Source organism: Rhinatrema bivittatum, chromosome 1, assembly GCF_901001135.1.
Source record: "Rhinatrema bivittatum chromosome 1, aRhiBiv1.1, whole genome shotgun sequence".
In the NCBI taxonomy this organism is placed as follows: domain Eukaryota; kingdom Metazoa; phylum Chordata; class Amphibia; order Gymnophiona; family Rhinatrematidae; genus Rhinatrema; species Rhinatrema bivittatum.
The window spans coordinates 189,068,165-189,076,685 of NC_042615.1; positions in this window are offsets into that span (position 1 = coordinate 189,068,165).

Sequence of the window (8,521 nt, forward strand, 5' to 3'; positions counted from 1 at the left end):
CCTTAAAGTTGAGGTAATAGGTCCTGAATGAGGACTAATAATGTGAGAGATGTGAATATCAATATTTTCATCTTTTTTATTTTCCATAATTGTTTTAGAAGATTTCTTATGTATTAGGAATTTTTGAAATTGTTATGAATAGAATACTTAGGGTAAACATTTTTCATCAAAACTCTTCAAAGCAAAATGTTTAAATGCTTGTATATTAATTGTGAAAATGAATTTAAAAAAATGAATGTACAGGTTGCCTCCATAGTAACTGCCACTCTGTGCTCATTGTATAGGCCTACTGCTCCCACAGATGTCATACTTGCCATGATAGATGATGTCCTTTAGCTGTTGCCATTTTGAAAAGTAGGCATTTTGGGCCACCTAAGTCATTCAGGGACCCATGTCAGAATCGTGCACCAAGTGGTGGTGATATATATTTCTGTTACTGAAGTATTCCCTGTGGGCAGGTATAGATAATAGGGATGTGAATCGTTTTTTGACGATTTAAAATATCGTCCGATATATTTTAAATCGTCAAAAAATCGTTAGGGCCACGATACAATCCCAATTCCCCCGATTTATCATTAAAAAATCGTAAATCGGGGGAAGGGGGAGGGCAGGAAAACCGGCACACTAAAACCCCCTAAAACCCACCCCCGACCCTTTAAATTAAATCCCCCACCCTCCCGAACCCCCCCCCCCAATGCTTTAAATTACCTGGGGATCCGGCAGTGGTCCAGAACGGCGGCGGTCCGGAACGGCCCCCTCAATAGAATCGTGTTGTCTTCAGCCGGCGCCATTTTTCAAAATGGCCGCCGCAAAATGGCGGCGGCCATAGACAAAAACGATTCGACGGAGGAGGTCGTTCCGGACCCCCGCTGGACTTTTGGCAAGTCTTGTGGGGGTCAGGAGGCCCCCCCAAGCTGGCCAAAAGTTTCCTGGGAGTCCAGCGGGGTTCCGGGAGCGATTTCTTGCTGCGAATCATTTTCGTACGGAAAATGGCGCCGGCAGGAGATCGAGTGCAGGAGGTCATTCAGCGGCGGTCCGGAACCCCCGCTGAATGACCTCCTGCAGTCGATCTCCTTCCGGCGCCATTTTCCGTACGAAAACGATTCGCGGCAAGAAATCGCTCCCGGAACCCCGCTGGACTCCCAGGAAACTTTTGGCCAGCTTGGGGGGGCCTCCTGACCCCCACAAGACTTGCCAAAAGTCCAGCGGGGGTCCGGAACGACCTCCTCCGTCGAATCGTTTTTGTCTATGGCCGCCGCCATTTTGCGGTGGCCATTTTGAAAAATGGCGCAGGCTGAAGACAACACGATTCTATTGAAAGGACCGTTCCAGACCACTGCCGTTCTGGACCACCGCCGGAACCCCAGGTAATTTAAAGCATTTGGGGGGGGGGTTCGGGAGGGTGGGGGATTTAATTTAAAGGGTCGGGGTGGGTTTTAGGGGGGTTTAGTGTGCCGGCTCACGATTTTAACGATTTTCACGATAGTTTACACACCCAAACGGCAACAATACGATTCTCTCCCCCCTCCCAGCCGAAATCGATCGTTAAGACGATCGAGGACACGATTCACATCTCTAATAGATAATGCTTGTGGAGGAAGGAGTCACACAGACTTATGACCTGTTCCAGCAAGCTGGCACACACCTGTTTTTGGTTGACTGGGAAACATTGCTGGAACATAGGCCTTGCACATGTGTACATGCAGGAACTGCAGCAGGTAGTCCCTACTGCTAACATAAGTGAGTGTGACCCTTGGTGGCTGACGTGATGTGTGTGACTTGCTCACTCAGTGTGTGAGGGTGGTATTGCTTTCGGAGGTTGCTCCCTTGGGCTTGCATTGAAATATCCCTTAGCAGGCAGTGTATGTCCCTAAGTTGAGCACAGGTATCTTTTGCACAGCTTTGATGGAGCAGTTGCCTTCTGGAGAACGTGTGCCTCTGACAGGGCAGCTTATGGACAACGGCAGGAATGATCTTACACCTTTAAGGGCTCATTTTCAACAAGAAGACTCACAGTTTATATGTAGTATTCACTGAGGGGCAGAGGTGTGCAGGTGGCCATGGTGACACATCCAGTATGCTATATAACTTGAATGTTATCCTGAGCATTTGGCTGTGTTTCTCGCCGTTGACTCCCCCCCACACCGAGGTTTTACCAGCAACTAATTGGAGTAGGCCAAATACTGCTGTTTTTATGTATTGTGCTGGCTACCCACAACTAGGACTGACACAGACCCTTTGAAAGTCATGGACGGAGGTTTTACTACTTAAGAAACTGCCCAGTGAATGTGGGAATGCTGTGAATCATGGAACAGGCACCGTAAAAGGAGTATGTAATGGTATGCTTATAGGGAGGATTCAGCTGAATACTTACCATCATGCAGTTTTACATGATGCATGTACAGAGAAACCAGGTGCATGGGTTTGCTGTGCCATGTCACACAGGCATTGGGAACATCCTATGACAGAGTCCCATTTTTGAGGCACTGTTTTCTGTTAGCACCTCTCAGTATTTCATATCATGCACAGTTGACATAGAGGTTGGCACACACCAGCCCCCCTTTTGTTATCATTCCCTCTGTGCTGTGTACACGCAGGAATGGTATGCCTGGCATCTATCGCCCATATGAAAAACAATACCTTTTCAGTCCAAAGCTAGATGTGGTGCACCTATTTCTGCCTACAAAAGGGAAGGTCCACCATTTCCTAAACACTGTAGGAGCTTCGCAGTATCCAAATGTTCTGTTGCACTACACTGTGTACTTGGTGACCCTTGCAACACTGGGTCAGCTAATGTGTGACAAGTAGGGAGGAGGAGTGAGTGAGTACTGTGTACTACACAATCTGCAGAGGTGCACAACACAGGACAAAGAGGGGTACTGCTGTTACTCTGGACCAGGTAGACTTCCGCATACTGGCTGCCATGCCTGTAGTGACCTTCCCTTGGGATCTGGATGCTAGCTGTAAGGTCAGCCTTACCTTACACATATTATACAGACCCCCCCAAGGCAGGCCAGTACAGGGGTAGGTGGCAGAGTGTGGAAGGCTATCTGGTTCCCAGCACCAGCAGCACCCTTCTAGGGCCTCTGGTGGTAGCCATGGACATTGTACACCAGATGGTACTCCCTCACTCATCATCCATTCTTGAGAGGCAGCTGCTGAGAGTGTTTACCAAGACTCAGTAAGTGCACTAAGTATTTTGTTTACAATGTAAACTACAAATGTATGTGGTCACATACCCTTGTACTCCTGACAGAAGTAAGGGGACAGAAAATAAACTGTTGAGTCATAAATACTCCAAGTTTCCCCTTTACACCACCCAAGCTATACAGGCACACTATATAATGTGCTGACCCTGAAGGTACAGAGCAGGTCGCAGATAGGCACATGTAAGCAGGAATTAGCAAACAGTATGGTATGTGAAGAAGGCAACAAGAGGCAATAGTGAAGGTCCACAGCTGCTTCTTTACCTCTGGCTGTCTTGCTTACCAGCATACACACAGCTTTTATTGTAATGCTATAGCCCATATGGTATTGCATACTCGATAACTGCAGAAAAGGAATGAGGCAGGACATTGGAGCATGCAAGGTCATGTAGAGAGCAAATCTTTTACATTCGGTACCATAAACACAAAAAGCATACAATGAAAGGACACCACCAGATATTTTATATTTCCAAACAGTGAGCACTTTATTAGCAAACACATGTAGTGCACTGTTTGAAAAACAGGCAATGTCTTAGGTAATCACATTCTGCAAGGACAAGATAGCAAATTGCACAAAACAATGTACATTTCAAGAACAACAAATTCAATGTACACCTGTACATTAATAGATTGAAATAGCATTGTGACATATACAGGCATTGCATCTTATCCTTAATGCACATTCATGATTACAACTAAGAATATAGAAAGAGGAAGTTGCACCCCAACCTGGTCTAAGGGCCAAGTCAGCACACTTCGAGTAAAGGGCCCAGACGGTCCATGTTGAAAGAGTGCACTCAAAGAGGACAGTTTAAAGGCCCTGGCAGCACAGTTCAGCATGTAGACAGCAGGAGAACGAGCAAACAGTTCAGTATGTAGACAGCAGAAGTAGAACTACAGAGTGCTGCATCACCAGAGCAGGAGAAGCACAAGACCCAGCAGCATGGAGGCAGCAGAGCCAGGAGCAGACACAGCAGCATGGAGGCAGGAAGCCCAGGAGCAGACACAACAGCTTGGAGGCAGCACTTGCAGGAGAAGAGAAGAGAAGAGACGTCACCCCGCAGCTTGAAGCCAGCACTTGCAGGAGATGAGAAGAAACGACATCCTGCAACTTGGAGCAGGAGATGGGACAACCTGACAAGAGACAGCAGCTGCAAAGTGATTATAGGCTTCTTAAAGTAGGCCATAATAGGCCCAGAGGATCAAGAACGGCTTGTTAGTAAGTGTGCTGCTTGAAAGTGCTTCACACAACACCATTCTTTGTGCGTGGTGACACAGAACGCTGTAATGAGGACACGCTGAACCAGTTTCTTTCATCTAGATGGCACAGCAACTCTTTAGTAAGGACATGCTGAGTCAGTTTCTTCCATCTAGACAGCACAGCAACTCTGTCAAGAGTTGTAAAACTTCTCTTCTTGGACCTTGGTTCATTTCAAGGCCCCTTGTCACACCATGGCTTCCCACTTGGGTGGGACGACATATGTTTTGTGTGTCTACCCCTGCTGCGTCTTCCATCTCCAGGACTGCTGTGGGGTGTGGATGCGAGGGATGCACCTGACGATTCTGACGGCTGCTCCAGCATTTGCTGAAGGATTTGGGTCAGCATGTTGGTGAGGTTGCTGATAGCTGCAACAATAGTTTTGGCATTTTGGGTGTTGGCTGCCATGGTTTGCTGCAGGATCCTGTTTTGATGGTCTACAGATCGTCTCAGTACCATATCTCTCCCTGCAAGTGCCTGACTTCACCTGCAGATATGCCTTCTGCAGGTGGCGGTGCTGGTTCTGGTCCTGGTGGCAGTGTGGGTGCTGCTGGCCATGGTCCCGATGGTGTTGGTTGCCCCAATGATGGCGGTGGCCCTAATGATGACAGTGTGGGTGCTGCTGGTGGTGGCCCTGATGGTGGTGGTGTCGGTGCAGGTGCTCAAGATGCAGGTGGTGTCTGAGAGTGGAACCTGGACATAGGTGGGCTTGTGCCCACCATGTGGTCTGGTGATGTTGAGGCCGCAGAGTGGCGTGGGGTGCTGTTCATCTGAAAGTTGCCAGTCCAGATTCCCTGCCTCCATTAATAACTGCAGATCGAGGTGGGCATGAATTGGGGTTCTTGAGCCTAAGGGCTGAATCAAGAACATAGCCTGAGATTGGTCTGTCTCCAGCTGCTCCTCCTCACACTGTGTCTCTGCGTCTATCTGTAAGGGCCTCTGGATCATTGCTATTGGATGGCTGCTCCCTTAGCATCTCGCCTGGTCCCAGGGGCTTCCCAGCTGGGGCCTGGGAGTTCCTAGCTGGGGCCAGCAGCTTCCTGCTCGAGGGCTGTGGAAACAGAAAAGAAGAAAAAAAGACATAAGTATATATTCCAGCAAGTATGGTTTATTTCTTTGGCATCAGAGGTGCACTTTGATTCTTTGCAAAGTGATCATCTTATGCCAAATTATGGGGCCTATTTACAGAAGTGTTTTTACCATTCTGTGTGTATGGGAAAAACGCCTAGTAAATGACCACCTATGTGCACACCTGTTGCTGTCTGCCCATTTATGCGTGAGGTGAACTTACCGGCGGCTGCTCATGTAGTGTCTGGCACCTTATCCATGCCCTCGAACATGTCCAGTCCCAGCCTTCCTATCAGTTGCTGATCCATCTCCATCACTACTATGGGACAGGGGACCACTCCTCCCGTTTACCATTGATATTTCAATCTCGCTGCAAGCTTGGCCTTGATCTGGGCTTTCACGTCCCGGTAACAATGGATGACCTGCTCCCCGCTTCTTTGCACTCCTCTGTGGCGGCTGAATGTCTGGGCAATGTTTTGCCATATTTGGATCTTGGCTGCCTTTGATGTCTTTGCTGCGCAGTTTCCAAATAACATGGCGTAATGCTGCAGGACACCAGGGATGAGAAGCTCGTTCTCTGCCACACTGAACTTTATGGCCCTCAGTCTCTGCCATGATGCTACCTGGCTGCCTGAAGGGGGTGCCTATTCCTCTTCCGGAGAGGTGTCCTTCCTGCCCTCACTCTCCATCCCGCTGTCCTCTACCCACCCTTCCTCTCCCCACCTCACCCTGGCCTACCAACTCCCCTTACCCTCTGCCCTGTCTGTCTATCCCTATGCTGCCCTACTCATCCCACCACTCTTTCTGGCCTAACCCCTTCCCCCACCCCCACCCTCCTATCACTTCCTTTCTACCTCTCTCTACTTCTCCCCCTGTCCCTACTCCTACTCCTCCTTCCCCTTTCACTCCTGCCCTCCTCCTCCCACTTCATCTGCCTCCTCTTCCCTCAGTTATCCTCATGCCTCGTCTCTCCTCTCTTCCCAGGCCTATCACTCTCCATGCCCTCAACACACACACACACACACACACATCTCAGCACTAACACACTTCTCAGCACACACACACACACACACACACACACACTTGTCCTCTGCTCCTCATCATACTCCTCCTCCACTCCTCCTCCTCACACTTCTCCTCTTCACACTCATCCACTCCTCCTCTACTTCTCCTCACATTACTCCTTACCAACTTGACACAAAAAAACAAGCAGGACTTACAAGCTTTCACTCCAACAAATATCACAGAAGACAAAGTTAAAGGGAAACAGATGACTACAGAAAACAGCACAACTCAATCAGCAATAAAGGGTAAAAGTACAATGATAAAGGTAATCTAGTATCCTAAACTGATACAATGAGAATTGGACATGACTCATTACACCTACCAATTAATATTATTTACAAACTATGTTACCGATCCTTAAATGGCACCTATGTAACTTAAGATACTTTAGCATCATTTTTATGCGCCTTAATGTAAACCGTTGTGACGGTCCCCACCAAACGACGGTATAGAAAATGTTTAAATAAATAAATAGAATTGCAAAGAACTCCTCCAAAACTCCTCTAACCCCACTAACCTCCTCTCCTCTCACTCCAATGCCTGACACACTCTCAAAAAAGGAGGTGCAGGAAACCAGTATTTATACAGAGTAAAAAATAGTGCACTGCGCATCACAGTGACACACCGCTGCATGTGGTAAAGCACCACTGTGGGTGATATTTATCTGTGCAATGTGGCTGGCCACCAATTTGAATACACATGCCTCTTATTGTTTATCGCACGTGTTATTCGCGTGATAAACATAGCATTTTGATGAATCTAGCTGTTAGAAAATATGCGTGTAATCTACACCAATTTTCAAAGCAAACTTAGGTACATAAGTCCACTCTGAAAATCAGCTCAACAAATCTACCTGCACACGTTACACCTGCTAGAATGTCTACTCAGACTTTTGGTGAAAAATTATGGGGTAGATTTTCAAATACCGCGAATAGGCGTACTTTTGCTGGCGCATCAGGCGCAAGCAAAAGAACGCGGGATTTTAGTAGATACGTGCGTAGCCGCGCGTATCCGCTAAAATCCTGGATCGGCGCGCGCAAGGCTATCGATTTCGTATAGCTGGTGCGCGCCGAGCCGCGCAGCCTACCCCCGTTCCCTCCGAGGCCGCTCCGAAATCGGAGCGGCCTCGGAGGGAATCCTCTAACGCCCTCCCCTCACCTTCCCCTCCCTTCCTCTACCTAACCCACCCGCCCGGCCCTGTCTAAACCCCCCCCCCTTACCTTTGTCGGGGGATTTACGCCTCCCTCCGGGAGGCGTAAATCCCCGCGCGCCAGCGGGCCTCTTGCACGCCGGGACGCGACCTGGGGGCGGGTACGGAGGGCGCGGCCACGCCCCCGGACCGCCCCGAGCCGTAACCACGCCCCCGGGCCCGCCCCTGGAACGCTCTGGACACGCCCCGAAAACGCCGCGCGGTTCGGGCCCGCCCCTCGACACGCCCCCCTCAGAAAACCCCGGGACTTACGCGAGTCCTGGGGCTCTGCGCACGCCGGTAGGCCTATGTAAAATAGGCTCACCGGCGCGCAGGGCCCTGCTCGCCTAAATCCGCCCGGATTTGGGCGGATTTAGGCGAGCAGGGCTCTTAAAATCCACCCCAAAGTGCATACTTTTTAAAATCCTAAAGTTTGAGGCTAAGTCCAAATTTTCTCCCCAAATCCACTCCAAGAAATGCTTCTGTTCAGTCTGGGTATTATTTTGAGTGAACATGGCAAACAAACACACAAGTTTACCTGCAAAAGTGGATGGCCAATTTTATGAAAGCCCATTTCTACAGGTATAGCATTGTTGTACCTGCAGAAGTGTTTCTGAAAGTTATCCATGTTCAGACATAGTTTAGATAGCAAAGTAAGCCAGATAAACTTATCCGACTACCTTTGGATGCATATAGAAATGTGCAGCCACACAACTGAAATTAGCTGGCTATCTT